Raw genomic sequence first — 8,111 nt, 5'->3', positions numbered from 1 at the left:
CCAAAAAAAAAAAAAAAAAAATTGGCTGGGCATGGTGGCAGGCACCTGTAATCACAGCTACTCGGGAGGCTGAGGCAGGAAAATTGCTTGAAGCCATGAGGCGGAGGTTTCAGTGAGCCGAGATCGTGCCACTGCTCTCCAGCTGAGCAACAAGAGCGAGACTCAATCTCAAAAAAAAAAAAAAAAAAAAAAGGGTTTTTTCCCTGCTTAAAAGTCTCTGTGGCCGCTCAAGGCTCTTATAGTAAACTCAAGCTCTCCTTGGTCGCTGCTCACTGTCCCAGTCCCCGCCTGCTCCCTGCATGCCTTGTTGCCATTAAGGGAGGAGACCACCCCTCATATTGTCTTATGCCCAGTTTCTGCCTCCACAGAAAGAAGAAGTAAAAACCAAAAGGCAGAAATGAAATCCACAAGCAGACAGCCCAGCGCCACACCCTGGGCCTGGTAGTTAAAGATCGACCCCTGACCTAATCGGTTATGTTATCTATAGATACAGACATTGCATAGAAATGCACTGTGAAAATCCCTGTCCTGTTCTGATCTAATTACCAGTGCATGCAGCCCCTAGTCATGTACCTCCTGCTTGCTCAATCGATCACGATGCTCTCAAGTGGACCCCCTTAGACTTGTGAGCCCTTAAAAGGGAGAGGAATTGCTCACTCGGAGAGCTTAGCTCTTGAGACAGGAGTCTCCCGGCTGAATAAACCGCTTCCTTCTTTAACTCGATGTCTGAGGGGTTTTGTCTGCGGCTTGTCCTGCTACATTTCTTGGTTCCCTGACCGGGAAGCGAGGTGATTAATGGACGGTTGAGGCAGTCCCTTAGGCGGCTTAGAGCTGCCCTGTGGAACATCTCTGCAGGGGACTCCGGCCAGCTTGAGCGACTTGGATCCTGAGAGTGCTCCCAGGTAGGCAATTGCCTTGGTGGAACACCTTGCCAGAGCAGTGCATGGCAGGCCCCCATGGAGGATCAATGCAGTGACTGAACACCGGGAAGGAACTGGCACTTGAGGAGTCCGGACATCTGAAACTTGGTAAGGCTAGTCGTTGGAACTTGCCCACTCCATTTGAGTGGAAGTGTGGCCTGATCACCCACGGCGTGCCTGTACCGGCACTTTGGTTTTGTTTTGACTTGACTTGGATTGCTTGATACTTTGGTTTTGGTTTTGACCTGGCTTGGATTTCTTGATACTCTGATTTTGGTTTTGATTCTGGTTTGGTGTAAACTGTAAAAGTGTGTGTGTGCCCTTTTTACCTGTTCTTTGTTTTGTGGTGTGCATGTGGTGTTAGCGTGGTGTTTTGTCTCGAGGAAACATGGGTCAGGCACAAAGTAAGCCCACCCCACTAGGAACTACGTTGAAAATTTCAAAAGGGATTTAAGGGAGACTATGGAGTCACCATGACACCAGGAAAACAGAACTTTGTGTGAGACAGACTGGCCAGCATTAGAGGTGGGTTGGTCATCAGAAGGAAACCTGGACAGGTCCCTTGTCTTGAAAGTAGGCACAGGGTATCCTGTAAGCCAGGGCACCCAGATCACTTCCCATATACAGACTCCTGGTTACAGCTAGTTTTGGACCCCCCACAGTGGTTAAGAGGACAGGCAGCAGCATTTTTAGTAGCAAAGGGACGTTAGTTAAGGAAGGTTCTTGCTCCACCTGCTGAGGGAAGTCGGCACCAAAAGTCCTGTCTGACCCAACACCAGAAGAATCACGGCAGGAATTGGTACCAGCAGTACCCCTTCCTTATCGAAAGGAAGGGCTCCCCACTCCTGAGCGCACAGCACCTCCACCTCCACCAGATAAGCACACCCCAAGCCACCCAGATTAGACAAAAGAGGAAGTGAAGCCACGGGAGAAACTCCCCCCTTGGCAGCTCGCTGATGGCCCAAGACTGGAATCCAAATGCCCCTGAGAGAGCAGTGATGTATACTGAGATAGATGAGGATGGACACATGGTGAAAAGGCGTGCCTTTGTATATCAACCTTTCACCCCTGCTGACCTCCTCAATTGGAAAAATAATACTCCATCTTACACTGAAAAGCGTCAAGCTTAAATTGACTTGCTCCAAACTATTATACAGACTCATAATCCTACTTGGGCTGATTGCCACCAGCTGCTCATGTACCTCTTTAATACAGATGAAAGGTGAAGGGTGTTCCAGGTGGCAACTAAGTGGCTAGAGGAGCAAATCCCAGCCGATTACCAAAACCCCCAAGAATATATAAGAATTCAGCTGCTGGGAACAGACCCCCAGTGGGACCCGAACGAGGGACCAGACATGGAGAGGCTAAGACGGTACCATGAGGCATTAATAGAAAGTCTAAAGAAAGGGGCTCAAAAGGCTACAAATGTAAATAAGGTCTCTGAGGTCATCCAAGGAAAAGAGGAAAGTCCAGTGCAATTCTATGAAACACTGTATGAAGCTTACCGTATGTAGACTCCTTTTGATCCAGATAGACCTGAAAATCAGTGCATGACTAACATGGCCTTAGTCAAAGTGCAGAAGATATCAGGAGAAAATTGCAGAAACAGGCTGGGTTTGCGGGTATGAATACCTCAGTTACTGGAAATAGCCAATCAAGTGTTTGTGAATAGACATGCAACACACCGCAGAGAAAGCTGTAAGGAAGGCAAACACCAGGCTAGGCGAAACGCTGACTTACTTGCCGCAGCCATTAGGGGAATTTCCCCAAAAGGAGAGGGAAAGGGGGTTCCGGGAAGAATACCCAGTCTAATCGCCCATGCTTGCAACATAACCAATGCGCCTATTGTAAGGAAATAGAACATTGGAAAGATAAGTGTCCCCAACAGGAGGAAAAGCAAGGTGACTTGGAACAAAAGACCTCAGATAAAGATGAGGGAGCTTTGTTCAATCCGGCTGAAGGGCTATTGGACTGAAGGGGACTGGGCTCAAGCGCCCCCAAGGAGCCCATGGTCAGGATTACAATTGGTGGCTAGGACATTAAGTTTTTGGTCGATACTGGTGCTGAACATTCAGTAGTGACCACCCCGGTCACCCCCTTATCCAAGAAAACCATTGATATACTCGGAGCAATAGGAGTTTTCACTAAGCAGGCTTTCTGTCTACCACGGGCCTGCTCGGTGGGGGACATGAGATAGTTCACCAGTTCTTGTACATGCCTGACTGTCCCTTGCCCTTGCTGGGAAGAGACTTGCTTAGCAAGCTGAGAGCCGCCATCTCCTTTACAAAACAGGGCTCTTCACAGCTAAAGTTACCAGGAACAGGAGTTATCATGGCCCTTACAGTCCCCTAGGAAGAAGAATGGAGACTTTTTCTAACCGAGCCAGACCAAGAGATAAAACCAGCTCTAGCTAAGCGATGGCCCCGAGTATGGGCAGAGGATAATCCTCGGGTACTGGCAGTCAACCAAGCGCCCGTACTCATAGAAGTTAAGCCTGGGGCCCAACCAATTAGACAAAAGCAGTATCCGGTACCCAGAGAAGCTCTGGAAGGAATCCAGGTTCATCTCAGGCGCTTGAAAGCCTATGGAATTATAGTTCCTTGCCAGTCTCCATGGAACACCCTCCTCCTGCCTGTCCCTAAGCAAGGACCACCAGCCAGTACAGGACTTGTGCTTGGTCAACCAAGCTACAGTGACTCTGCGCCCAACAGTTCCTAACCCTTACACATTGTTAGGGCTGCTGCCGGCTGAGGACAGCTGGTTTACCTGTCTGGACTTAAAAGATGCCTTCTTTAGCATCAGAATAGCTCCTGAGAGCCAGAAGCTATTTGCCTTTCAGTGGGAAGATCCGGAGTCAGGTGTCACTACTCAGTACACTTGAACCCAGCTTCCCCAAGGGTTCAAGAACTCCCCTACTATCTTCGGGGAGGCCCTGGCTCGAGACCTGCAAAAGTTTCCTGCTAAAGACCTAGGCTGCGTCTTGCTCCTGTACGTGGACAACATTCTACTGGGACACTCCATGGCAGTCAGGTGTGCAAAAGGGACGGATGCCCTGCTTTGGCACCTGGAGGACTGTGGGTATAAGGTGTCCAAGAAGAAAGCTCAGATCTGCAGACAGCAGGCATGCTACCTGGGATTCACTATTTGGAAAAGGGAGCGCAGCCTGGGGTCAGAAAGAAAGCAGGTCATCTGCAGCCTACCAGAACCTAGAACCAGAAAGCAAGTAAGGGAATTCCTAGGAGCTGTGGGGTTTTACAGATTATGGATTCCAAACTTTGCAGTACTAGCCAAACCTTTGTACGGGGTTACAAAGGGTGGCGACCAGGAGCCTTTTGAATGGGGGCCTCCACCACAGCAAGTCTTTTGTAAGTTAAAGGAAAAACTTATGTCAGCCCCAGCTGAGTACCAGATTTGACAAAGTCCTTTACACTCTATGTGTCAGAAAGAGAAAAAATAGCAGTTGGAGTTTTAACCCAGACTGTGGGGCCCTGGCCAAGGCCAGTGGCCTATCTCTCAAAACAACTAGATGGAGTTTCCAAAGTCTGGCCCCCATGTCTAAGGGCCCTGGCAGCAACGACCCTGTTAGCACAAGAAGCAGATAAACTAACCCTTGGGCAAAACCTGGATATAAAGGCTCCCCTTGCTGTGGTAACTTTGATGAATACCAAAGGACATCATTGGTTAACAAATGCTAGATTAACCAAGTACCAAAGCTTGTTATGTGAAAATCCCCACATAACTATTGAAGTCTATAACACCCTAAATCCCGCCATCCCGCTCCCAGTATCAGAGAGCCCAGCCAAGCATAACTGTGTAGAGGTGTTGGACTCAGTCTATTCTAGCAGACCTGACCTTCGAGACCAGCCATGGGCATCAGTAGACTGGGAGTGATAAGTGGACTGTAGCAGCTTCATCAACCCACAAGGAGAAAGATGTGCAGGATATGCGGTGGTAACTTTGGATGGTGTCATTGAAGCCAAACCGTTGCCACAGGGCACTTTAGCCCAGAAGGCTGAGCCCATTGCTTTAACTCGGGCTCTAGAACTCAGGGAAGGTAAGACTGTAAACATCTACGCTGACTCTCGATATGCCTTTCTAATCCTCCAAGTGCATAGAGCATTATATAAAGAAAAGGGCCTGTTAAACTCTGGGGGAAAGGACATAAAATATCAACAAGAAATTCTACAATTATTAGAGGCAGTGTGGAAACTTCAGAAGGTGGGCAGTCATGCACTGCAGGGGACACCAGCGAGCCTGCACCTCAGTGGCCTTAGGAAACTCTCGAGCTGAATCAGAAGCTCGAAAAGCAGCATCCACCCCTTACCGGGCATCGGTAGCAGCCCCTTACTCCCTCAAACACCTGACCTGGTGCCTACCTATTCCAAGGAAGAAAAAGACTTCTTCCACGCAGCAGGGGGGCAAGTAATAAAAGGAGGATGGATCAGACTGCCAGATGGGAGGGTAGCTGTGCCGCAGTTGCTGGTAGCCACAATGGTATTGGCCATGCACGAAACCACTCATTTAAGACAAGAGTCACTTGAAAAATTATTAGGCTGGTACTTCTACGTCTCATACTTGCCAGCCCTTGACAAAGCAGTAGTACAACGGTGCGTTACTTGCTAACAACACAATGCGAGGCAGGGCCCCACTGTTCTGCCCGGCATACAAGCTTATGGAGCCGCTCCTTTTGAGGATCTTCAGGTGGATTTCACAGAAATGCCAAAATGTGGAGGTAACAAGTATTTGCTGGTTCTTGTGTATACTTACTCTGGGTGGGTGGAGATTTATCCAACACGAACCGAAAAGGCCTACGAGGTAACCCATGTGCTTCTTCGAGATCTTATTCCTAGGTTTGGACTGCCTTTACGAATCGGCTCAGATAATAGGCTGGCATTTGTGGCTGACTTGGTACAGAAGACAGCAAAGGCATTAGGAATCACTTGGAAGATACATGCTGCCTACCGACCTCAGAGTTCCAGAAAGGTGGAGCGAATGAATCACACTGTCAAAAATAGTTTAGGGAAAGTATGTCAGGAAACAGGATTAAAGTGGATACAGGCCCTTCCTATGGTATTGTTTCAAATTAGATGCACCCCTTCTAAGAAAACAGGATACTCCCCTTATGAAATACTGTATCATAGGCCTCCTCCTATACTACGGGAGCTTCCAGGCACTCCCTGAGAGTTAGGTGAAATTGAATTACAGCGACAGCTACAGGCTTTAGGAAAAATTACACAAACAATCTCAACTTGGGTAAATGAGAGGTGTCCCATCAGCTTATTCTCTCCAGGTGATCGCGTGTGGATCAAGGACTGGAATGTAGCCCCTTTGAGGCCACGGTGGAAAGGACCTCAGACCGTCATCCTGACCACCCCCACGGCTGTAAAGGTAGAAGGAATCCCAGCCTGGATCCACCACATCCATGTGAAACCTGCAGCCGCTGAAACCTGGGAGGCAAAACCGAGCCTGGACAACCCCTGCAAAGTGACTCTGAGGAGGACGACAAGCCCTGCTCCAGTCACACTCGGAAGCTGACTAGTCTATGCATGGCCGAAGCATGAGGAGAATCATCATGGGACTCATTTTCCTTATAATTTAGACTTGCATAGTAAAAACTTCCACTGATTTTCCCCGCATGGAGGACTGTTCCCAGTGTATACATCAAGTCACTGAGGTAGGACAAAAAGTTGCTCCAGTCCTATTATTTTATGGTTATTATAAGTGTACCAGAACTCTAAAAAGAACTTGTTTGTATAATGCTATTCTATGCAAGGTATGTAGCCCAGGAAATGACCAACCTGATATGCGTTATGACCCATCTGAGCCTCCATGACCACAGTTTTTAAAATAAGATTAAGGACTGAGAACTGGTGGGGATTCATAAATGATACAAGTAAAGTTTCAGCCAAAGCAAAAGAAAAAGGGGTGCCCAAACAAGTCACCTTGAAGTTTGATGCCTGTGGTGTCATTAATAGCAATAAGTTAGGAATGGGATGTGGCTCTTTTAGTTGGGAAAAAGGCTATATGGCTGAAAATGAGTACATTTGTCATAAATTAAGACTGTGTGAAAATGAATATAGATACTGGTTTTGTGTTATTTAGACCACTTGGATAAAAAATGAAAAGGATCCAGTCTACCTTCAGAAAGGAAAAAATGGCCCTGCCTTGCCTCCCGAGTAGCTGGGATTACAAGATCCTGCCACCACACATGGCTAATTTTTTTGTATTTTTAGTAGAGATGGGGTTTCACCATGTTGGCCAGGCTGGTCTCACACTTCTGACCTCAGGTGATCCGCCTGCCTCAGCCCGCCAAAGTGTTGGGATTACAGGCGTGAGCCACTGCGCCCGGCTTCCTTTTTAATTTTGTAGGCAAAACTTTCCAAAATAATTTCTTATGAAGTTTCCACTAAAGAAAGAAAACAGTTACTAAATTCTCTGGTTTCTAAACAGCTAATAGATAGGAGCCTTAGGGCAAAATTCTTACTTTCCTTCTTTCTTATTTCACCATGCAAGCCGGTGCTGAGGGCAAAATTCTTATTTATTTACTTATTTATTTATACATACTTTAAGTTCTGGGGTACATGTGCAGAACGTGCAGGTTTTTTTTTTTTGTTGTTGTTGTTGTTGTTTTTTTTGAGACGGAGTCTCGCTCTGTCGCCCAAACTGGAGTACAGTGGCCGGATCTCAGCTCACTGCAAGCTCCGCCTTTGGGGTTCATGCCATTCTCCTGCCTCAGCCTCCCGAGTAGCTGGGACTATAGGCGCCCGCCACCTCGCCCGGCTAGTTTTTTTTTTTGTGCAGGTTTGTTACATAGGTATACACGTGCCCTGGTGGTTTGCTGCACTCATCAACATTAGTTATTTTTCCTAATGCTATCCCTCCCCAAAATTCTTTTTTTTTTTTTTTTTTGAGACGGAGTCTCGCTCTGTCGCCCAGGCTGGAGTGCAGTGGCCGGATCTCAGCTCACTGCAAGCTCCGCCTCCCAGGTTCACGCCATTCTCCTGCCTCAGCCTCCAGAGTGGCTGGGACTACAGGCACCCGCCACCTCACCCGGCTAATTTTTTGTATTTTTTAGAAGAGACGGGGTTTCACCGTGTTCGCCAGGATGATCTCGATCTCCTGACCTCGTGATCCGCCCGTCTCAGCCTCCCAAAGTGCTGGGATTACAGGCTTGAGCCACCGCGCCTGGCC

The 8,111-nt window shown here is 47.9% G+C and overlaps 1 long non-coding RNA gene across 1 annotated transcript in view; it reads right to left on the bottom strand.

Annotated features, from left to right (window-relative positions):
* The window catches only part of LOC108528623 (uncharacterized), a 31,089-nt gene that overhangs the window by 10,226 nt on the left and 12,752 nt on the right, over positions 1-8,111 (bottom strand). Inside the window, exon 2 of the long non-coding RNA XR_001885238.1 lies at positions 5,688-5,922. This is a non-coding gene — a long non-coding RNA (uncharacterized LOC108528623). The remainder of the gene's footprint in view (positions 1-5,687; positions 5,923-8,111) is intronic.

The sequence above is a fragment of the Rhinopithecus bieti genome, unplaced genomic scaffold, assembly GCF_001698545.2.
Source record: "Rhinopithecus bieti isolate Rb0 unplaced genomic scaffold, ASM169854v2 scaffold_63, whole genome shotgun sequence".
Lineage (NCBI taxonomy): Eukaryota > Metazoa > Chordata > Mammalia > Primates > Cercopithecidae > Rhinopithecus > Rhinopithecus bieti.
The sequence above is the reverse complement of the archived record's forward strand: the minus strand, read 5'-3'. Positions and strand labels throughout refer to the sequence as shown.